General features: G+C 25.6%; 1 long non-coding RNA gene across 2 annotated transcripts in view; it reads left to right on the top strand.

Moving 5' to 3' along the window:
- Positions 1-25,133, top strand: part of LOC107437847 (uncharacterized) — a 339,730-nt gene that overhangs the window by 62,637 nt on the left and 251,960 nt on the right. Inside the window, exon 1 of one of the 2 annotated variants that reach the window (XR_015429298.1) lies at positions 16,013-16,194. The exons of the other annotated variant lie outside the window; for it this stretch is intronic. This is a non-coding gene — a long non-coding RNA (uncharacterized LOC107437847). Of the gene's footprint in view, positions 1-16,012; positions 16,195-25,133 lie in introns of those variants that run through there. 2 annotated transcript variants of the gene reach the window in all.

Here is a 25,133-nt window from a genome sequence, read left to right as displayed (position 1 = left end):
CGAACACCGTAGATTGTTCACCGGTGCCCCTTTCATTTATATATTTTTTTTCTGAAGCTCTAATTACAAGCAAAAACATATATTAATATTATATAATATATATATATATATATATATATATATATATATATATATATATATATATATATATATATATATATATATATATATATATATATATATATATATATATATATATATATATATATATATATATATATATATATATATATATATATATATATATATATATATATATATATATATATATATATATATATATATATATATATATATATATATATATATATATATATATATATATATATATATATATATATATATATATATATATATATTTATTACGAACTGGCCTTTTAAATAGATTTCAAAACAGTTATTTGCAGCAACAATGCTGAAACATAAACGCACTTAAATAATTTTACATTGTTTCGTTTGACCTACTGTAAAAATGGTTTCTGAAAATTGAGCAAAAATATGTCGAAATAGCCCCGAATTATATAATAATCTAATTTGAAGAACTCATGTATTCAAAATTAGGGTGAGTTAGGCAAAATTAGTCAAAATTAAAACATTATATGATCTTTTTGAGCAAAATACTTATTTTCAAAAGTGAGTTGGAGAGAAGAATGTGTGAGAGATCTGTTCGTTGCCTGCCTGTAGGATTCGAACCGAGGACCTCCGGGTTCGTAGTACACTTCAATCCAGGGCGAGTTAGAAAGTCAAATTGGAAGAAATATTTTCGCTTTATTATTATTCCCTTACGTATTAGCTTATTAGATGGCCATTCTCATAAAAGATGGCGATGAACATAAAAGATGAAGGTTCATCATTTTACTTTCCCAAAATTTATTTAATCTCAGTAAAAGCCATGCTTTGCTTTTGATGAAAATACTTTCTTACATATGATCATTTAATTATTTGTTCAATTTTAAGTAAAATCAAATTAGATATCTGGATCAATTAGATATCTATATCAAGTCAAATGATACAAAACAAATTTTATAAAAAAAAAAATTAGATAGCTACATGAATTAGATAGATAGATAAAATCAAATTAGCTCAAATAGTTAAAATGGCTCATTACATAGCTAAAAAATGAGATTTATAGTGATTTCACTCTCATATAATTTACTGAAACTCGGTATAATCCAAGTTTAGAGTTTCATAAAAACATTTGCTTGTATATGATCGCATAAATATTGTTTCAAATTTGTACATGCTATTTTTATAAAATAACACCAAAACTATTTCGTTAATGCGTTTATTATTTCCTTCAAAATATTTTAAATTGTTTCCTATACTAAGTGTCAAGGGCAGAAAATAAGTATATATATATTTTTTTTGCAAGGAATTAATTATTTACTCTATGCTCATCAGAATTACTTAAAATTGCTTATTTTATTCTTTATCATACTGAATAAAATGGCAAACTTAAAATCAGGTGTCTAGGATTTTTTTTATATATATCTTTTAAAATGAAGTTAGGAGTAAATTTTCTTGGCTAACTTTGAAATAAACGCTTTATTGTTCAGGGAAATATAGTCTGATCGGAAAAACTTAAAAACGGGAAGAGCTTTCAAACTTTTTCCAAGCAATTTAGTGAGCAGACAATTTAATATTCTATAGCAATGCCTTTAAGGAAGGACATTAAAATGACGGGAAAAACTCAAGTCTGAAGTAAAACTTTGAAAAAAAAGAAAAAATATTATTCATCAATTTAAGAGCGAAGACCTGCTGAATATATTTTTTAGATTAAAGGTAAAATAAATTTTTCAAGTTTTCAAAGGGATTAGAACATCGTGTTTTTAGTAAACTACACATTTAATTCATCAAGTTTGATTTTACTTAATTAAAAGACCGTTTAATTATTTAGAAGCATTAATATGCATACTGTGATAAAAAATAGAGATATTTTTAAAAGTATAATATTTGAAAAAATTATAGTTTTCAATTCTTCTATTAGAAATTTGTCATCAGTATATCATCATTAAATAGTCACCAGAAATGATTTTTTAGTTAAGAATCCTTTTAAACCTTTAAAGGTATTTTCTAAGAAAAAAAAAGTTTACTGCTTCAACGGATTAAAATATAAATAGTAAACCAAAATAACTAGAACTCATGTTTCGTAATGAGGTAAACTGTTATACTTAATTATCTACATTTGAAATTATTTTTCAAAATTATAAATTAGTATAAATTTTCGTAAGTACTAAAATTTACATTTACATAAGAAAAGCAAATGAAAACTCAAATGAAAAACTAAGTTAATGTTTAGAAATTAACAACTTTTTTTTTTTTTTTTTTTAATCGAGAATACCGTGATTGGGCTGACTTAAAGAATTGAAACATTGAAGCTAATAAAAGAAAGTTTTGAATATTTAACTCGCCATTTATGATAGCAAAATAATACTGAATATTACTATATATTGCAATAGATAATTTTTCAAAATTTTATTAAAGTAATAATTTATAACAACTAAGAATATTTATGCAATGTTTTAAGCATTATAAGAAATCATGACTAAAATTTATAAATATTTTGCACATAACGTAGAAAATCTTTTTTAAATTAAGCAAAAATATTTGTGAAATGCATGAAAATAATCTGTAATTAATAAATAAAGATTTCATTGAAAAATAACTAAATATTATTAAAATGATCTTTGCTTAATTTAGAGAGTAATATGTAAACACAGATGCCTCTATAGAAAGGTGATATATTTTTGACTAGTCCAAACATAGGTCTTAAGAAATTCAAAATAAAAAGAAAAATCAACAATTAATTAATAATTAATAAACATATTAAATATATTTTATTTATAATTATGATTACAAACTGTGTAATGACTAAGAATAAACTAAAATAGAATGAAAATGCACTAGTTTGAAAATATTTGAAGTTTGTAATTAATTTAATTATTTTTTAGTTTTGTTTAAAGTAGTTAAATTAATAGTTAATTTTTAACTAAAGTGTTTAAAATGTAACCTGTGTAATGATTATGAATGCGGAGCAAAAAGGACAACAACAACATATATATATATATATATATATATATATATATATATATATATATATATATATAGTCTTTAAAATAAAAAATCTTAACAACTATCCTATAAAATTATTTTTTATCTTATAATGTTATTTATAAGAAAAAAGACTTTTTATTATGAAATTGAAGCCATGTAAATTAAAATTAGTTGTAAAAAGCTGTAACTAATTAAAATATTATTTTCAAATGCAAAGAAAAATGAAAAAATTAGAAACGACAATTGTAATGATAAATCGGAAAATTTATCAATCATTTCATTTTTCTTTACATGACGTGTAGCTAGCTGTATTATTTCTTTAAATTCTACTACTTCTCACCACCACTCTATCAAGAAGTACTTTAAAAACATAAAAAAAAAAGTATGAAAAAAAAATCTGAGTTACGTTAGGCAATAAGTAACCGACGATACTCCTCTGATATTCACGTTAAAAAATAATAACTGCATCGGGGGCTCTTAAGTTAAAGCATGTTCGACAGAAGCAAGCACTTTGCTGGGATATTTTTTTCACATTTTTTTTTAATCTGTGCCCCAGCTGCTAGAGATTCGTTCTACAATGCGCAGCCAGTGAGTCCTTGGGGTGGACCGAAACCCCACATTGTCGACGGAAAAAAAAAATCGAATAAAAATGATTCTCTTTTTTTATGATCACCTAGTTTTGGATGGAAGTATCGTTTTTTTTTTCCAAAAGTACTCCATAATATTCACAGAAGGCATTAAATTCGACTTGATATTATGATATGTAATGTAAAAAGAAAAGTTTTTCCCCCCCCCCCCCATGTGGATTTATCTATTGTTGAAAAAGTGTCTTTCACATTTTTCTGTGAAGTTGTGCTAATGCCAAATGGTTTTATATATAAAAATATTTCTTTTGTCGAATTTAATGAGAATTAGTATGAAAGAAAAATATATGGTTCTATATTAATAAAAGTTTGTACTTTGTTACTGATATTTCAATAAAAAGTTAATCGATTTGGTAAAATTGAATTATTTTTACAGCATTTTGAATAAAATTTGATTAAAAGCAACAAAGAAAAGAGTTTTATATTTTATTTGACTTCATTTTCTCTAAAATTTTACTTAAATACGTAAACTCAAGTTCGTTGATAAAGAAGTAAACTATATATAAAATAATACAAAATAGAAGAGAGTAGAGCCTGTGTGAGCATGGGCTACATTGTTATAAATTTCTCGGAAAATATGGTTAAATAACAATTTATTTAATTGTTATTTTACCATATTTAAATAAAACAGTGAAATAACCGTTAATAAGATGGTAATAAAACTGTTAACTTTGAGAAAAACTGTTTATCAACTGCTTTACACCTAATATTGTTAAGCGGCCAGAATTTTATCGCACCAATCAATACAAATAATACACACCTAATGAAGTCACCTAAATTTTGCTTACATTTCTCCACTTAGTTTCTGCTTATTATAACCAAGAGGGCTAATCTGTTAGTCTCATGACCGACAGGACTGGGGTTAGAGTCTCAGCGTTGACATCACAATTCCTTCAACACATGAAGTGTTTAGCACTCTTCAATACCCATTACCTAAATAAAAGGTTAGTTTATGTGCCCAATTAAATTTCTTTTTTACGGTTTTGGAACAATGCTAGTTATAAATGATTAAGAAATTGTATAGTTTTGTATTCATGGTCCTATAACCATACTAGTTGTAAATAGTTTCCAAAACCATAAGGGTAAAAAAGAAATTTATACCGTGAACTTTATGGTTGATTGGATTTACAGACTGCTGTCAGTTATTTTACTATAATTGTAGAATAAAAATTCTTACTGTATACTGTTATCAATTACTCAAAAACCCCCATAGGTCAAAATTATGACACGCTTTCCTTCGTAATTTTCACTAAAAAATACTCGATCTGTTGAAAATAATGAATAAAATGTTTTTATGGCAAATTTATAAAAAAATGTTCACACTTGTTCCATACAAGAGATTTAAAAAAAAATTTTTTTTTTGTTATAGATTAAAGATATAGGTTTCATTAAATAAACTTAAGTTTGTAGTTATGAAATTAAAATGTCATTAAGGATTCAATGTTTCATGAGATATGTTACGAACTGAATATTAAATTAAAATGAAAATTAAAAAACAATTTCACACATAAATTTCTTCCGGATTTAGTTCCAAGCAGTTTCTAGATTATAATTTTATTGCTAACTTTTTAAGATAAAATTTATTAAATTTAGAGTTTAATCTAACAGATAAATATTATTGAAATTGAACAGAATTCAACTTGATAGATATTTATTTCATTATTCACATGAATATGAATTCTCAACACAAAAATGCAATTTATTAATAAAAACGCAATTTCATAATCATTTTTTAAAAAATTCTTTTGTTTTCAAGTAAAATATGCTAAATCCAGTCTGTTTTTCACTTTTCTAGTTGGTAACTGCGAAAAAATTATGAAATAAAATACTCAATATTTCCTTTAAAAAATAAAGATGACAAATATGCCTATAAGATATTTATATTTAAACACAACAAAACAATGAAATATTTTAAGTAAGCATGAAAATATACGTACACAAATACGACACAAAATATTATTATTTAAATTTACTACTTTAGATTTATAAGCAATTATTCTTAATAAAAAATATTAAATTAAAAATAATTTTTTATCAGTTATACATCGACTCTAAACAGTCCATTATCAAAGCTTTTCATGCAATTCTACGAGAAATATTTGACATTTAAATTCCTTTCTCCCCTTCCATCTATCTATTTTTCTTACTCTTATTTTACATAGAGCATATCTATTCTATTTTTGTTGGATCATTTATCTCCGAATACTCCTTTTCAAGAAACTAAGTTTTTAGAGCGATGAATAAGGTTCTGTTAGGAGATATTTTGTTGCAAACAGATTGTAGCGTTTCGTTTCTCTAAAGAAATTGTATCAAAGCTAAACGTCTGATTTGTTGGTTTCTTAGATTTTGGATGAAAACTTGCTCCTTCAAACTTAAGCTTGTTTCTTTGGCAACATTTATGTTTTGAGTCAGATAGATTTATATTATTGTGTTACAATAACACCATTTTATTATGTTTTTTAATAAACTCGACCGTGCAAGAGAGAGGGACATCCATAAACAATTTTTGTTTAAATTTTTTATATAATATATTATATACAGAGTGTTTAATTTTAGATTTTTTGACAAATATTCCTATATTCAAATTATAAAGATTGGGAAGTAATGTTAAATAAAATAAAAACATTGTAAGTAATTTAATGAATTTCTATTGAAATGAGTCGGATAGATTTATATTATTGTGTTACAATAATACCATTTCATTATGTTTCTTAATAAACTCAACCGTGCATGAGAGAGGAACAGCCATAAGCAATTTTTGTTTAAATTTTTTATGTAATATATTATATACAGGGTGTTTATAATTTGAATATAGGAATATTTGTCAAAAAATCTAAAATTAATGATTGTGAAGTAATGTTAAATAAAATAAAAACATTGCAAGAAATTTAATGAATTTCTATTGAATTGAGTCAGATAGATTTATATTATTGTGTTACAATAACACTATTTTATTATGTTTTTTAATAAACTCGACCGTGCATAAGAGAAGGACAGTCATAAACAATTTTTGTTTAAATTTTTTATGTAATATATTATATACAGGGTGTTTATAATTTGAATATAGGAATACTTGTCAAAAAATCTGAAATTAAAGATTGTGAAGTAATGTTAAGTAAAATAAAACATTGTAAGAAATTTAATGAATTTCTATTGAATTGAGTCAGATAGATTTATATTATTGTGTTACAATAACACCATTTTATTATGTTTTTTAATAAACTCGACCGTGCATGAGAGAAGGACAGCCATAAAAAAATTTTGTTTAAACTTTTTGTGTAATATATTATATACAGAGTGTTTATAATTTGAATATAGGAATATTTGCCAAAAAATCTGAAATTAAAGATTGGGAAGTAATGTTAAATAAAATAAAGAAAAATAACATTGTAAAACAATTAATGAATTATTCTAGAAGGCAGACTTAAAAAAAATCAAAACCAGTTTTATTGAAGTGGAAAACTAGTGTGTGTTATTAATGATTGCTATTTAGCCTTCCTCTGTTTACTTCGATAATCAAACAGGAGGTAGAGGTGGCTCAGGGGGTAGAGCGTTCACTTCCCAATGAGCTGACCCAAGTCCAAAATCTTTTAGTGGCCGGTTGATACGAACTCTGCTATCGGCTGACGTAAAGTATTCTTCGTGGCAGACGGATCATGGCTTAGAGTTCTCTTGCCATCAGGCTGACCGTGGATTTTTTTCGAGATTTTCCTCTCCATGTAGCACAAATGAAGGTCAAATCTATCAAAAAGTCTACCACGACGTCTATTATTTTCCAGTGCTTGGTCCAGGATTTCGTTCCAGTGCTTGATCTCTTGTCTTCTGGGTTGGGTTCAAAATTACAAGGTTACGGAGTTGAACACTGTTAGCCGTAAACTCTGAACTGGGTCAGCTGTTCAACGTTGGTTATAAAATAAAATAAGATAATAAAGTAATTTTTGATATTTTTAATCTCGCTCTCCTGATAGAGTTTTATCCCCTCATTTTAAGTATTGATTTATAAAATTTTATGTGAATCAATATTTCCAAAAATTTAAATCCAAATGTGTAAAAATTGTTTCTTATTTTTTTAGTATATTCAGATTTTACAAATATGTATTAAAAGTGATGGAATAATAATTATTAATTGACTAACAATTAGAAAACATTGACTTACGGTCAAACATTAAAACACTGATCTGCTTTTAATTATTGTCTCTCTATATATATGTCTTGATAGATATATTGGCACTCGAGGTGCTATTAAATTTTACAGTGAAACTTTATGGAATAAAAAATCAGATGTACCATAAATTTTGTACAGTCATATTTACTGTAAAATCATTGAATTACTGCAATGCTGTAAATATGTTACTGTAAAAACTACTCTATAAAATTTTACGGTGAATATAGATTTTATGGTATAATGGATCTTACAGTGTACTTGTTTTCTAACGTTAAAAAGATTTACAAAGAATTAAATAACATGGACTTCCAATCAAAATGTTTTGTTCAAAATTTCTTACGATTTTCTTTTAAATATCGAAATAATATTTATTATTGCCTTTTTAAACATATATAACGTTTAAAAATGCCAAAAATCAAATTTCAGTCTACTTATTTTTTCTCTTTTTTGATATTTGGTAGTCTATTCAGTAACATGCTGCATTGTGAAATAAGTGAAATTGAAAATGTATGTATATCCATATGTAATACATCAACGACATATATGTCTAACAATACCAATGACACTTTATAGCTAGTGTGTCATATGTGTACCACATGAAACAACCATTAGATTCAACAAATTCTGAGCTACTGAATTTTTAATAAATTTCAAATTTATGAATTATAATTATCAGCTAAATAATAATTCTTATTTAATTTTAATAACTTCTTATAATTAACTTTAATAACATATGAATTTATTACACGCTACACGTTTTAGTGTTCAAATTTTCTCTTCATGTGAACATAAGTGAATAGGATCTTGATAAACTTTTTCAATAAATAAACTCAATAAATTTTAATCATAGTAAATAATCAAATATTCAAATCTACTGGAGAGTTATCGAAAGATTTTTTTTAATCATAAATTCATTATTTTATTTCGAATTTTTTTATTTTTTTATTGAAATAGGTAATTCTTTGAGCCTCAGGTATGGATTCCGGTAGATAAAATTTGTTTCTCAATGTAACTTAAATTTATTTAATCATTTATTTTATTTTATTTTTCTGTATTAGTCAATTTATTGTATCGTAATATTTATAGGAAATATTAAAAATTTCTACTTTAAAATGAAAAAAAAAATAATTTGAATAAGTATAATATAAGTACACAAGAGTTAAGGAAAAATTAACTTAGGTTTTCCATCATATTAATCAATAACTTTTTGTCAATATTCTCTTCCAATAATTTATAAATAATGATCGATAATAATAATTTATTACATATATAAAAATAAACAAATGCATCATTGTGCATTTAAATATAAACAAATGTTCTGTCTTTTTATTTCAAAATGTAATTGATATTCTTATAATTTGTTTCAGTTAAAAAAGCTAAACAAATTAAAGAAACAATACTTTAATTCATGTTGCCAAAATAAACTAGCGCAAAATTGTCAAGCTCTGCTTTAACCATAAAAATTTTCAGCCTAAGGAAACTTTCATATACGAAATAATTACTATTTAACAGTAGCAGTAACTATACAAGGGAATAAATATGAGACGAATGAATAAGAATGAGACGTTGTGTACTTTGCATCAGTACGCTGGACTGCATTGTACCTACAGTTTATCCGTAAAGTCCTGATGCACTTTTGATCATGGACCAGTTAAAAGTGCTCCATGAGTTTTCGGGTGCTCTGTATTATACTATGCGCATACATGCACGCACACGCAGGTTGCGGTCCCCATCATGAGTTGCTTTGGTTGCTCGCGTCGGTCGAAATCAGCTAAATATCCATCAATATCAATAAATATCCTTGGATCGCAAATCGTCTACGATACGGGATTACTCAATTACATCAGATACCATGAGTTGAGAAGTAAAAATCGCCAGAAGTTTCTTTAGTTAACCACGAATTAGTTAGAAACCGTCCTTTAGTAAGAAACTACGAATAGTTTGACGACGTTTACAACAGTATGAACTGTTAGCGCTTCAACCATGGCTTCTGCTTCCTTTGACTTTAAAGCACTGACTTGAAACACTCAGAAGTGTTACAAAAGATCAACTTTGACATAGTAATATCGGCACATCATCTTTACAAACGAATTTCAGTTCTGTATACGTTAATTATAACAGCCAATACAATGTTTCGCTTATTATGGAGACGGCATATTCCAACTTGCCTTCGACATTGTCATAGTGACCCGTCACTTGCAGGGTTTCATGGTATGCATGTGTCATCTACCTTTCGTTTGCATTTCTGGAGTTCTGGAAACCAACCGTTACATTTCAAGCGCATCAAGGTCTGCTTCTTTAACTTTCAAGGCCTTTCTAACGCTGATTTTCAGCCGAAAAATGCACATACTGCAAGTTACCGAAACTTTCCTGTTCTTTCTTTGTATATAATATGTTCGACTGTTGTCTTGCCAGCATGTTCCTGGACCTTGAACAATTGAAAGCATGTGATCACTGATTGCTGAGTGACTGGCAGGCCGCCACTCTTCAATTGCTACTCTCAATGAATTGTGTCTTAGTCGCGATGCTGTATTGACTGAGATCTCCATAAGTGTCATACGATATCTGTGTGAGTCCCTGTGCAAGGGGATAAAGTCTATTAGATCGAATGAAGATGAAGACTTTGAAATCTGATTTGTAGGGATCTGTGCATTTTTATTTCATGTAAGCTCAATCAGTTGCTTTCTCTCTTATAATGAATGTATTAAACAAACATAACTATATTATTTCCATTCCTTCTTGCTGTAGACATTTCAGTGTTTAAAATTTTATATTTTAAAGAATAAATATCTTCATATTTTTACGTAATATTACATTAAGTATAAAGTACCACAATATCAGCCAAATTTCATATCGATTTCTCATATACTAAGAGGCAATTTGCATGATTATTTCCATGCACCCATTTTTTAATAATAACTTCGGAATATTTGCCTTCAAAATCGGAGTTGAGGTAGTTACATTTTGTAAGATACTGTCCTTAAATGTAGTTTAGTACTGCCCTTAAATTCATAATAGACTTCGGAATATTGAGTAATAAAATATTTAATTCCCATTCATCAAGACTCATTTATAACAAGATTATTTCATGCGAAAGATATTTCTTTATAAATAGTATTGCTTAATTTTTAATATTTATAGTAAGGATGATCTCAGAATTATAGAGTGTGAATTTCTCTTTCTAAACTATACATTTCTAAATTAAAAAAAAATTATATACCAAATGCGATACACATAAAGCATCACCTGAACATATTGTTTCTTCGATTTACGAAGGACGATTTAATTATAAATCCTTTGATTGCGATTGACTTCATCAATGCCAACAACATAATGGGGCTAATCTGACTTGTGTCATATGAACACAGAAGATTAGAATAAAAAACCTTTCCAAACGTCAAAAAAAATCGAAAATAAGTATTTAAAGAGATTCTTGAGAAATATAGATAAGCTTATCTGTATGATCATTTTTTTCCAATGTCCACTTGGTAAATGACCTTTCGTCATACAGGTATCTGAAGGGCAGATTTGTTGGCAACTCTTTCAGGGCACCATATTATGTGGGCAACGTTGTTCCCACAGAAAGGATAGATAATACAGAGACGGAAATAACATCCATGCCTTGATTGGGATTCAAACCCAGAAACTTTCTGATACAAGGCCAATTTCCTGACCCCTACACAGGATCTGTATGATCATCACGGTCTTAAATAATTATTACTCCATTTCTGGAAGAGGGTCCTCTCCAAGCTTTTCCAAAATCTTCGTTCTGTATTCTTTCACATCATATGGCCTTTAAAGTTTTCTTGTGGTCACTTTCTTTATTATTTGATGTCATGAAGGCAAGAAATTAGAATTCCAGTGATTGTCAGTTCTTCGAGCTATATTTCCAATCCATTTAGAAGTTTAAATCTTTTTATGACATCGAAAACTATAGTTTGCTTATAATGTCCATTATACTTACTTTCGGTCAATTCTGATAATAATTCTGATTTGTATTTGTATTTGTCTGATCAGAATTATGATCATAATTCTGATCATAATTCTGATTCTGATTAGTTTCAAGTCAGAATCCCTCCATCTTCTTGCTTGCAATTTCAGTCTTTGTATGAATCTGCTGGACAAGACTCTCCAGCAGATTCATACGATGCATGCTGTACACAAGACTCTCACCCACTGGTAAGCACACATTGAATGAAAACTTTCCTTTTCAGATATACTGACTTATTACTCTTTTGTATGTGTTGCTTAATGTAACAAATAAAATCTTCATATGGAATCTTTGAACCATGCAATTAATACGTAAAAGTATGATCATTAGTATAAATGATCACTAAACACATTGATTGTAAAGTACACATTGATTGAAAAGTAAACATTTATTGAAAAGTACACATTGCTTGAAAACTTTCCTTTTAAGATATACTGACTTATTACACTTTTGTATGTGTTGTTTTATGTAACAACTAAAATCCTTCATATGGAATCTTTGAACCATGTAATTAATACGTAAAAATATAATCATTATTATTAATTTATTTAGAGTGTAACGTTTTTTTTTCATTATGAGGGAGGTACGCTATTTTTATATTGAATTGCAAAAGATTTTTATGCAAGAATCACTGAATTGGAGTCATAAAAAAATAATAGTTATTTCATAGAATTTAAGCTAGAAGAAAAGGAAAGCGTTCCAGCTTCTGGTTGGTTTTTAACCAGGGGGTTATGGAGGTTAGAGCTAAACAATTTAGTCACTGAAGTATTGATTGTAGAAAATAATGTCAGAATTGTGCACTAGTCACTTTTACTTCCCAGACAACCAAGTAGCCATCGATCAGAAATTTAAAGGGCTTCAAGCTGCTACTGAGGATCAAACCCTAGTACTTCACAATGACTGCTCAGTCTTTTTGACAACTGAGTCATCACTAAATTTGCAATTTTGCTTAAATCGGTAAAAATTTAATTTGAACTATTCTGAAAATATATATATACATATATATACAGTTAAAAAAGTTTGTTTCATGTTACTTCATGTTCACTTTTCCTGTTTGTTTTCTCAAATATATAAATGCAATATTATTGAATTCAGCTTTAGTTAGACATCTATATCACTTTATTTTTTTAAATTTATCTTACCATGTAAGTGAACTTTTTTTTAAATAAATAACATTTTGAAATTGTTTTTATGATATATAATGCAATTCGAAGAAAATATTTTAAAATAAACAGTTTTAAGATGATGCACGTCAAAATAAAAATTATATCATGTTATGGAGTTATGAAATATTTCAAAGCAATTTAATTGAAAAATGTAAAAAAAATAAAATTGTTTGCGATCTGAAATCACATTAAAATATGTAATATCGTAAGCAATATATTTCCCACTCTGAGAGCCCATTAACGAAGATCATGCTTTGATGTCATAAAAAATAGTCATTTATGTCACGAAACAACCACCATAACTTCCAAATAATGTCACCAAAGGCTTAGAAAGCCTAACCATCGATATTACTGTTTTCATATATCGATATGCACAAACGGAAAACGATGCGCAATACACTTCAACATGCTTCGTGAAAAAATCCCATATTTAGATATAGCGAGAACACAGATTAATCTGGCCTTCCCAAGTGCATGGGAAATGCGAGAGAGCGAGAAACACGAGGTTTTGGGAAAAGGAAGTACCAAATAAATAAATAAAAATCGAAATGATTTACAATACTTCGGAGTTTAAATAATTTTACGCAGCTCTAGCAAAGCGCGGGAGTGTAAAAATAAAGTAAAAAATAAAAAAAAGCATATATATGTTCTTTATCAGTTCTGTAAAATACCATGCTCTTACAGGAAACTGCTGAACTTTATTGACGTGTGATGATTAAAGGTACAGCGGAAAAAACGTTTTTTTTAAACTCTTCTTGATAAGAAAAGATTCTCTCTCCATGGGAAAATAAAATAGAAAATAGTGGAAAAGAGGCGCAAGAGCAAATGATGCTGCATCCCAAGCCTTGATAAGGGAAGAGGAAGAGGTAATGGCGTACTAGTAAACAAAGAACTCGATCTGCCAATGAAATGGCGAGTTTATACTTCGCTAGTAATAATGAGTACCTACGCTTAGCATAAGCTCTTCTTTTTTCTTACTCCCGACCCCCCTCTCCTCAGTACCAACAGCTGATGACGTCACACTAAAGGAGAGGCCTTAGCATAATTAATTACAAAAAAGCGCCGCGTTCTCCTTTCTAAGGAGGCAGGGAATATGCGGGAATCAATTAAATTTGCTTTTTTTATTTCTCCATCCCTAAGAGAATACGATTCCTCCCCCCCTTTTTTCTTTCCTAATGATCTTCCTATTCGCTGATCTTCCGCGATCAATACATTTTTTCTCTCTCTTTTATGATTCAGTAATTTATGCATAAAAGCGCCTCGGAGATTATATTACTTGCAAAGAAAAGAGAGGGAGTGAAAGAGAAACGAAGGAGAAAAAAAAGTTTTTTTCTTCTAACTGGCAACAGTAATTAAGCCCCTAGATGTCGCGGTTAAGCAACTATGGCGGTGCAAGACAAAAAGCAGATGACGCCATGGTTGGAGATGTGGCCGCCATTTTGCATCAGATTGTAATTAAGACTAATTAACAGTTTTTAATAATTAAAAAGATAATCAACTACCCAATACTTATTTTTAGTGTGTTTGAATAACTATTTTAATGCTTATAACAAATTAATTAAAATTAATATATTAATTAACATGTCTTGCTGGCAGGCACTCATTTACTATTTTGTCGGTCAATTTAATCAAATATAGCTAATTAAACCAAATCTAAGCTTATAAGATTAATGACTCGAGAACCAACTCCTCAATTTAACAGTAATTAAATAAATAAACAAAAATATTTTAATTTACAAATCTGAATTAACAAATCTGAAAGGTAATTAAGTAGCTTGACAAACAAGCAGAAAAAAATGAATACTTGTTTGGCTAATTTTGCTATTTTTTGTTAATTGGCAACTAACATAAACCTCTAGCTAACTGAAATAATTAATAAAATACTGCACTCAATCAAAGATTATCTTTAACTGTTAAAAATGTAAAAATAATAATAATAATAATAATAGGAATAAAAATTAACTACTATGAAATATTAGGTTTAGAATAATAGTAGGAAATATTTTTTTTTCGAAGTGGCTATTTCAAATAACATATCGCGGACTATAGTTGTTAACCTATCAAATATCAGTTAGTTAAGAATCCAAAAAATATGCATAAACGTAAATCGTTCTATTTAATGTGTACCGTAATAATGAATACAAAATAACCAAAATATGAAAAAAAACCCGGATTTTCGTTATAACGTAGCATCGTTTCAATAACTGGTCTGTGATTTAATTAAAATTTTGCATGGCATTAAAAATTGATGCTTGATATTTTATTGACGAAATTAGAAATCAGTATAAACTCCCAACTATATATTCGATATATCATATAAATTGACGTTGTTATAGATTTACTAAAGATTTATGAAATATTATTTTAAGTATTTTATAACATATAAACGTATATACTGTATATTATATAAATATTATAATGCTAAAACAAAACTAATTTACTCAACCACTACACAAAATTGCTTACTGATGAGGCAACTTTACTTGATGATGCTAACTCATATTTACCTTTATTTGACCTTGAAAATTAAATAACGAAAATAATGATAAACATCAGCAGTCCTAATTCACGAATTAAAAAAATCGTATGTTATAAGAACAAATAGGTAATTGCTATGAATCTAGCCTGAAACCAAAACAAACATTTAAAAAATAAACTTGACCTAAATATTTTTTTCCTACACTGCGAATTGATATGCATTCTCTCAGTACATGTGCATAAAAAATCTGCACTTTCCATTTCCTAGTTTGGGGCCCAAAAAGGGGACCTTCACTGAGTGAGAGTGCAGCCTATTACAAAACCTATATTAAAAAAATAGCATAAAGAACCTTGAAACAGCCTTTCCACCTACACAGCAAAAAATAGTGGGTGTTCTGGTGACCTTCGAAACATGGGGATCTAGGCTCGTGCCCAGGGGCCTAAAAAAGGGGTGCGTTACCCACGTGCCTGCTTCCCCCTTTTTTATATTAACCCCCTATCCAGGGGTCCACCTAGGGGTCCGTCCAAGTTGTCAGGACCTTGTAACCCGGTATCTACTCACACAATATATTATAAAACTTGTGAAACCGAACGTTTTTGGGATGTGCAGGGAACAGATAATAAAAATGTTCTATAATTTTTAGAAAATTTGTTGTTTTGTGGATTTTTCGTGGATTTTTAATCATTAATTAAGAGGTAAGATTTTTGATTGTGCTGTGTTTGCAATATTTTGAAAATGTACTCGTATTTTTTCGTGAATGCTATGTAAACAAACAGGTGGCTGACTCATATTTCAATATTTTTGTTGAAGTCAGAAATTGTTGCTAAAAGTGATTATATTGTTGCTTAAAGTGATTAATGCTTAAAACAATTATTATTAAAATTCTTTATTTTTGGGAAAAAATGTTTTTTATTTTTATTTATTTTCTTTGTGATGTCATTTCCTTGTAGGAACTGTAATGCTATTTTTTTCACTTATTATTTTAATAATAGCAAAAAAAATAATTGTTTTTATGACCTCCACAATAAAATATTTTGCGATTATTATAAAAATTAAAAATGTTTTTGTAAGCTTATTGTTTAGGAGTCAAGGTCATAGTTGCTGACGTTGTATTTTCTGATGTGGTACTTAATAACATCATGCATTATAATGATTCCGAACAATTAAAAATAAAAATGTTATAAACATTTGTTATGATTCAAGGTCATTTTAACTGGCCTGGATACTTATGATTATCTAATGTTATGATGATTAGAAGTTCTTTAAACTGCTAAAGACATTTTAAAAATTGTATTATTTTAAATATTAAGGTCATGCTAGCCAGTCATTCAATTAGTTTTAAAGTGCTTATTTAATCACAAGAAAATGCTATCTCGAATGATTTGAATATCGAATTGAAATAAAAATAAACACTAAATGCAATTGACCTTGAGCAATTTGCGATCCAAACGATGGAAGACGATTTTCCATCCAAAGATATTTTATTGATATTTTTTGACATACTAATAAAAATTATTTGTTTTAGAGAGTATGCAATTTGACATTTTTGCGTCTGAGAATTAAATTTTAAGCGACTTAAGCTTTTCAAGTTTTTTTAAAAATGAAATAGTACAATTGTTTTTGTCTCGTTTTACGAATGACTGTAAAACAGTTATTTTTTTAATAAAAATTGCATTATAAAAATTACATTAATTTAGAATAACAACCATATTTAATGCATACCAGAATTTTAATTTCCTTCCGTTACGTTAGTTGATTTAGTATTTTTATTTTTTTATTAAGAAATTTTGAATTGTAGCTTTTAAAACGCAGATTTAGTTATAAACGTGATAATAGTAATTGTTTTTCATTTCGATTTATCACGCGAAAAAATTTCGCATAAAGGCATCCAATTCAAATTTTTCAAAAAAGCATTCGATAAAACCTTTGAAATAAGACACTCAGTTTAATTTTTGAACAAATATGATACTAAATGTTTTGGACATTGTTTAAACTAATGAGTATGAAGTTAAAGTAATTTTCACATACTTTTAAAAATCAATTTGATGTGCTCGTAGAAAAAGGAAGTAACTTAATAATTTAAGTTAAGTTCATTACTCAAAGTTGTAATTGTTGATTTGAGCAGGCCATATATAATCTTAAAAAATAACTATTATTTTTATAATGTATCCTTAACTTTTAAATATTTTTTTTTCATTAAATATTTTTTAAGTTCTATTTTATAATAATTACATTTGCTTAAAATTAAATATTAAATAATTTTAAACTTTCTGCATCTGGTGTATAAATATTAAATTAGACATCCGTAGTTCTATTTCAGTTAGTGAATTAAATTAATCTTATTTTTTTATGAAAATATTTTTAAACTTGCTTGTTGTAATGAACATTGTTTTTTTAAATTTTAATTTTAACCATTAAAGTGAAAAGGAAAACATTTATGTAAGTACTGATATAAATGAATATTCACATCAAACTTATATTAGTTAATCTGTTATATTTTTAGTTATTTCATATATTTTTCTTATAATTTGTTAGATATCGGGGCTTTTGCAAGTTGCATTCTTTTTTCAAAAAAAAGAAAGGTAAAAGATTTTTTTACATAAAAATATGAAAATAAAGAAGAATTAATTAAAAAAATCTAATAAACTGTATCAAAGTCAATGAGCTGCTATCACTACTAATTTGCATTGTTTACTTAAAAATATGTAATTTTTAAATTTTTGTATTTAATTTTATAATTTTATGTACATATTTTTTAGATAAGATTTAAAATCAAACTTGAGTTAATATTTTTATAATTGAAACACATAAATTACGCATGATTCATATAAAAAGCAATAAGCAAATATTATGTATTTTAGAATTATTCTCTTTTTAATATATGTAAATTATTATTGATAAAGAATTAGCTGTAAAAATACATTTTATAAAATTTAAATTATTTTAATTCAAACTGCATTGAATAACTTTACTATAAAGTAGAAAAAATATGCTAAGTCATCTTGCATACATTACTATTTTCTTATAGCTGTCAATGCTTCAACGCTTTGCACACGTGCTATGAGATATGACTTCATTCATACTTCACGCGTTAGGCTTAACTTGAATTTTAAAAGTGGTGAAATTGAGTGAAATGTTTCGAAATTGAATATGTCAAGCACCTTTCCGAAGGATAATGTTTGTCCATTTAACTATAATTGTCTTATAAACTTTGTTCATTTGTAATTCTGCATTAACTATAGTGTAAACAAACTTTCACTTTCGTGTTTGCTAAGCCTAATTTAAGAAGCCGGTTAATGACCGTTAAAGATGCGGTGATGATAGCGAAAAATATTCAGGTCAATGAATGCATCTAGTTTTTGAAATATTCTTTTATATTAATGATTAATGCCTACTAGAATTGTTAAGATACTTACTAATAGGGTAACTAGCAAGAATAAATTGTAAAATTTTTGTAATTAAAAAATTTCATTTTCATATTACATCATTACTCAAAAAGGCATTATTTAGGCTGATTGTTTTTATTGCATTTCAGTATTTAATATTTGAACCAAATATTATATGTTAATATTTCAAATAAATATTGCAGACTATTACGTACTATATTTTATTTTTAAATAATACTTAAATTTAAAAAATGAATGTAAAATTTTTCATTTTGCTTTTTAGACACGATAGTTATGTTTTTATTAATATTTTTGTTTTTATTAAAACCAATTATCAATGAGTCAGAATTTTTCAAATTATTTTATAATATGAAACAATATGCTTTATTTTAAATTACTTCATTACATTTCAAATCAATATCTAATAATTTCATCAATTATAAGGTTTGTGTGATGTATCATGCATCGGAAATTTAAAGGCTACCATAGTAATTTTCATGAAATATTATTTTTTAAATATAGCTTTAGCAGATCAAAAACACAAAACAATTTTAGTGAATAAAATCTTCGTAATATTTAATAAAAGCCGGAAGCAAATTGAAATTAAAACTAGCTTTATTATTGTTTTTTGTTTTTATTGCACATTGTCGAAATTAAAGTAAATTTAGTTAAAAACAGCTTAACTTAACTTAATTTAGTGAATCAAAAAAGGGAAGTAGGCAACATCTGTATATTAAATTATTTATAAATTTAAATCTTTATTCACAATAAACTTATTTACTCTACTTTTTTTCATTAAAATTAATGACATTAAAAGATCAATAATATTGATAAAATATTATTATTGATTGCGAATCTTCCATTTAGAATCCCCATGATATTTAAATACCTTCATAAAAATAAATATCAAGACTGCCTCGTAAAGAAAACCTTTGTTTACAGATTTTTCCAGGTGGTAATTGACCTAAATAAATCAAGGATTATAAAAGTTAGCTTAACAAATCATGTATAGTTCCTTAAATATTTGGAGGAAAAACAAGATTTTCGAAGAAAAATAGTAACTGAATATTATCTGACGCATAAAACTTGATAATATTGTGAAGATTATTATATATTTGTTTTCTTTAGCTATTAATCTCAATATTTAATTCAAATAAAAAATAGACAGAAAACGTTTGTGTTCTTATTTTTTACGATTTGAAATACATTTTATTAAATTTTATGAGTTTATAACTTTTTGATTTACTCTCATATGTGAATAAATTAATAATATTCTAAGTTAGTTTTATCTATGGATAAATATAGTCCTTTTTTGCATATTAAACACTTAAGATATGAATTAATTTCAAGAGCAATTAATAAAGTTCTTGTTATTCAGGCATGGCTGCTTACTTAAAATAAAAGTTTTTTGCTGATGAAAGAGTTGCAACTAACTATTATAAAATTTATAAATAGGAAAACTGAGTGCCAAGTATTAAAATCCTTTAGAAATATATGTACTTTTAATGAAATTATATGAGTACATTATTATTATTATTTATGAAATTTAAAAATTTATCTTGAGTATTTAGAAGAGGTTAATAAGGCAATTAAAATTTATTACATATTAAGAATTGCGTTTTTTTTAAACTTTCGTAAATTGTTCAGAAAAACTGAAGTATCTATTATTTCCTAAATAATGATAAAGTTCTTCTAAGCATGACATCTTAGTAACATGATATCATTTGTTATTTATTTTCAGAAAGACACAAGTAAATAATTGAAATTTTTAAAAAATATTCAGTTGAACTTTTTTTTATTGTAAACTGTTTGACAAGACTTCTGAGATGATATTCTTCTTTACAAAGAGAGGAAATCAATGTTTCAGTGTAATTTTTTCTTAAGAATCATTAGAATTAAATAAATAATCAGTATGATTATGAAAAATTCGAATTTTGATCATTAAAACTAAAAAAAAGAAAATAAATAAGAAAATGAAGAATTTAAATATAAAGCAAAATAAATAAAAATTGTAAACATTGTGTATGCTTTATTTTTCTGCTAAATAACATTTACAAAACTAGTTACAAAACATATAGAACTGCAAATTAAATAATTTTTATATTCTTAAATCAAAATAATATTCAATTAATAATTAGCGTTAATGAAATTTAAACGATATTTTCACAATGTAAGATTTGGTAGTAATGAAGTAGATTAATTTCATTAAATTTAAATTTCATTTAAATATAATTATCTAAACATTATTAACATGAAGTGTTAAATCACATTTAATGTTTGATGCAAGAGCACAGATTTTCATATAAGGAATGTGTTAATTTCGAATTTTAAATTTTTTTCAGTAAGAAAGTTAAAATTATATATTATTACAAAATGTTGCCAAAATTTTTAAAATCTCCAAGCTTCAAATATTTTCCACAAATTCTTGTCTTTATGTGTTTTATTTTATAAAAATAACTCTAAAAAAAGAAAAAAATAAGCACACGATTTTTGATTAAGATTTCATATTTTTTCCATTATCTAAAATTTTTCTTTTAAATTTTTACTTTAGTCTTTGACAAAAAATATATGTTAAGATACTTATTGCTTTAATATTAGGTAATGAAAAAAATGCGTAACTTGTACTAAATCTGAAAATTTGCTTTACCATGATTCCTGTAGAAAATGTGAGTTTAGAATTTCGTAGTTTAACATTTATAAACTCTTTTGCTGTAAATGACTTACGACATAAACGTATAAAATTCATACCAATAAAATTATAGAAGATTTTGAAAAATAGCAACGTTTTGAAACAAAGCAATACAGAATTACCAGGTAAAGAATAAAATGCTTCATTATTCATAAAATAGTTTTTAACTTTTTTTTATTTTTTGGGTGCACATTTTGGAAAAACTAAAAATTATACTTAAAATTTATGTAATTTCAAACCATTTTTTAACTCTGTATTTTTTGAGTTAATATTTACTGATAGAAATAAACTGTGATAATATATTTTTAATATATATATATATATATATATATATATATATATATATATATATATATATATATATATATATATATATATATATATATATATATATATATATTAAAGAATTAGGAGAATTCATCAGTGAAGTATCAGTATCTACCATAGATTAATTTAATTAATTTATGGTATTAAATTAATATAATAACAAAGTAATAAATTATAAATATTTGCGAAGTAGTTTTTTTTAATATATGATAAATATTCAAAATTTTAAATAAGCAAAAAACATATAAACAATTTAAATCAAAAATGAACTAGCAATGCTATGAAGTTACAATAATTAATACTCATACTCATTTTTTAATTCGATTTCATTTCACTCTGTATCCATTTAGAACAGTTTTCTTTGATAAACATAAAGCAAATTTAACCTTAAAACATAAAAAAAAGTAGTTTTTAGCTTTAAATTAAAAATAAAGACTTTGATATTCCAGTCTGTTATTATTATGATAATGAAGCTGAATTTGGAACTCTTTAAATAAAACTAATTCTCTTGTTGTTGTATTCATTAATATTTAACAATTCCTAAATTAAAGTTTATCATTTTAGTAACATGAAAAATAATTATATTATAAAGTTAAAGTTATTAAAATTTTTAGAATGTGTTAGAATACTTAACGAACTTATAAATTTAAACTAAATATTTTTACATTACGCTAATTAAGTTTGTGTTTTTTCAGTGTCAAAAAATTTATTAAAATTTTTTAACAGACAAAGTAAGATATTACTTAAAGTCTTTTTTTTATAAAAAATTTTTTTTCGCAATTTAAAATAACTTCAAAATTCCAAAAACAATTTTAGACATATTTTCTTATTTACAAATGTAGCACTTACTTTTTGTTGTAATTGAAGTTTTTTCGACAATAAGTTCTTTAGTCGTGAAGACCAATTATTTACAATTTTGAAAATAAATCAGAAATATTGATTGTTATTGTCTCGTCAATTTGCATCAAATAGAATAATAGTAAGATTTTACAATTCGAAGTTTAATAAGATAAAAAGGGGTATAAAACATTCTGATAAAAATTCCATCTTTTGGGAATGTCGTATATAAATGATACAAATGCTAATATTGCTTAAAAATATTGACTGCATAGCAGAAGCTTCATTAATAAAAATGCTGATATAATTAGTTAGTATGCCAGAATATGAAAGCATTATGGTAAAGTTCTATTTGAATTTTATTTTTATATTGCTTTTAAAACCTTATAGTCATCCAATAAGGATTTTAGTTTTGCCTATTTACCTTAAATTGATTAATATTATTTTATTATGAGTAAGACGTATTTTTTGTAATCTTATATGCAATAACTGAACATAAACGTAAACAAGTTTTTCACATGAACACTATCTTCATTGAATTCAAAATGTTATTTGATTAATTAATAAAATTATTTTCTATTTTTTTTCCTTTTATAAAGGTTTTTTTTATCGAACAGCATTCTAAATAACAAAAGTTTAATTTGGATAGTATTAGAAGTAATGTGGAAAGTTTTTAGTGAACTTCTTACATGTGATACAAAAAATGATTGCACAATAAATGAAAACCCCGAAATACGAAGAGATATTTGCAGCATTTTATTAATAAAATGAAATAGCAAGCACGTGAGATCATCTATCAAATTACATGCACTTTTAATAGAAATTTTCTGAATATACTTTTTTTAAAAAACGGGAGAATTTCAAAATTGAAGGGAATTATAATTATTTAGTGAGTGTTAGAAATTTTTCTGTTCTAAATTCTAACATTTTTTTTCTTTAATTACGTAATTTCACTTAGTTTAAAAATTTTACGTAAATATTTCACAAGAACCTGTTTTTCAAATTTATTTTTAAAAAATTATGTGTTTCTTATATCTAGAAATTTTTTATCTATATACTTCGGTATATATTTATTTATTATTATTTATTTTAAATTTTGCAGTAAATTTATACATAGATTAAATTATATTTACATCTATTTCTACAACTATTAAAGAACTTATGCTCGCATATTCTTCTCAAAATTTTTATATTTCCATAATTAATATTAATAAATAATGAAATAATAATAAGAAAATAATAATGCAAAAGAATAATAATACGAAAGAATAATTATACAAAAGAATAAAAAGATCTTAAAAACTTTATTTAAATTCATATCAATAAATTTAAATAATTTTTTAAAAATATTTTTAAAAAAAATTATGATAAAGTAAATACATTAATCAGTTAGCATGAAAAGTATATTTTATGCAATTGTGTTATAATTTAATATTATGGTTTATATTATAGTCTATAATTAATATATATAGTTAACAATAATAGCTAATAATAAACTATAGTACATAATTAATATTATAGTTTATATTATAGTTCATATTATTATTAATTCTAAGATTAACTTCATTTAACTCTATAATGCATTGAAGCGCATTTTTAAATGCTTTTATGCGCAAAATTTCCATAAAATATAAGAACAGAATATAAAAACAATATTAAAACAGAAAACTAAAATTATAATAATTTAAATGTAACTCAAGAAAAAAATATTTATTCTGGACATGTGTATTCAATTGGTTACAGAATTTTAACGTAGATAATTAAAGCATTCAGTCTAGCTAGGATGAATTCAGCTTTTTAGAGGAAAGGATAAAAACAAAACATAAAAAACATAACTCTGTTTAAAATCCGTTGCTTTTATAACGTTTCCACTTCTTTAACAACGATGCTAAATTTAAGTAAAATAAAATATTCTGAAGAAGTACATTATATTAGATTGCAGAATCTACAAAAATAAATGAATACAAAAATTAAAAAAAAAAGGAATTATTTTCCCTAATATTTATATTAAAATATCCTAAAAATGTTTGTTTGCTACTTAATGAGTAAAAAATAAGTTTACGATTTTATGAGTTAAATAAAAGGATTACAAAGGTTTATTTTCTGATCGGTTATTGGTACATACAATATTTTACTCCAAAAAATGGCGTAAAAGATAGTGAGTTAAATTTGATTCAGATTAAATATCTGACATGTATAAATGATAACAGTCGAATGGTTTTAGTTGATTTTATAATTATGCAACAGCTTTAACAGCGATGCCAAATTATAGTAACAAAAATATTGTAGGAAAAACATTATATTAATATAAAATATTAAATATAATTAATAAGGATAACGTAAATCTTTTCTCTAATATTTGTATTAAAATATCTTTCAGCTGTTTACCACTTCA

This window comes from Parasteatoda tepidariorum, chromosome 9 (assembly GCF_982258835.1).
Source record: "Parasteatoda tepidariorum strain Cologne lab strain chromosome 9, Ptep-v5.0, whole genome shotgun sequence".
NCBI lineage: Eukaryota > Metazoa > Arthropoda > Arachnida > Araneae > Theridiidae > Parasteatoda > Parasteatoda tepidariorum.
The sequence above is the reverse complement of the archived record's forward strand: the minus strand, read 5'-3'. Positions and strand labels throughout refer to the sequence as shown.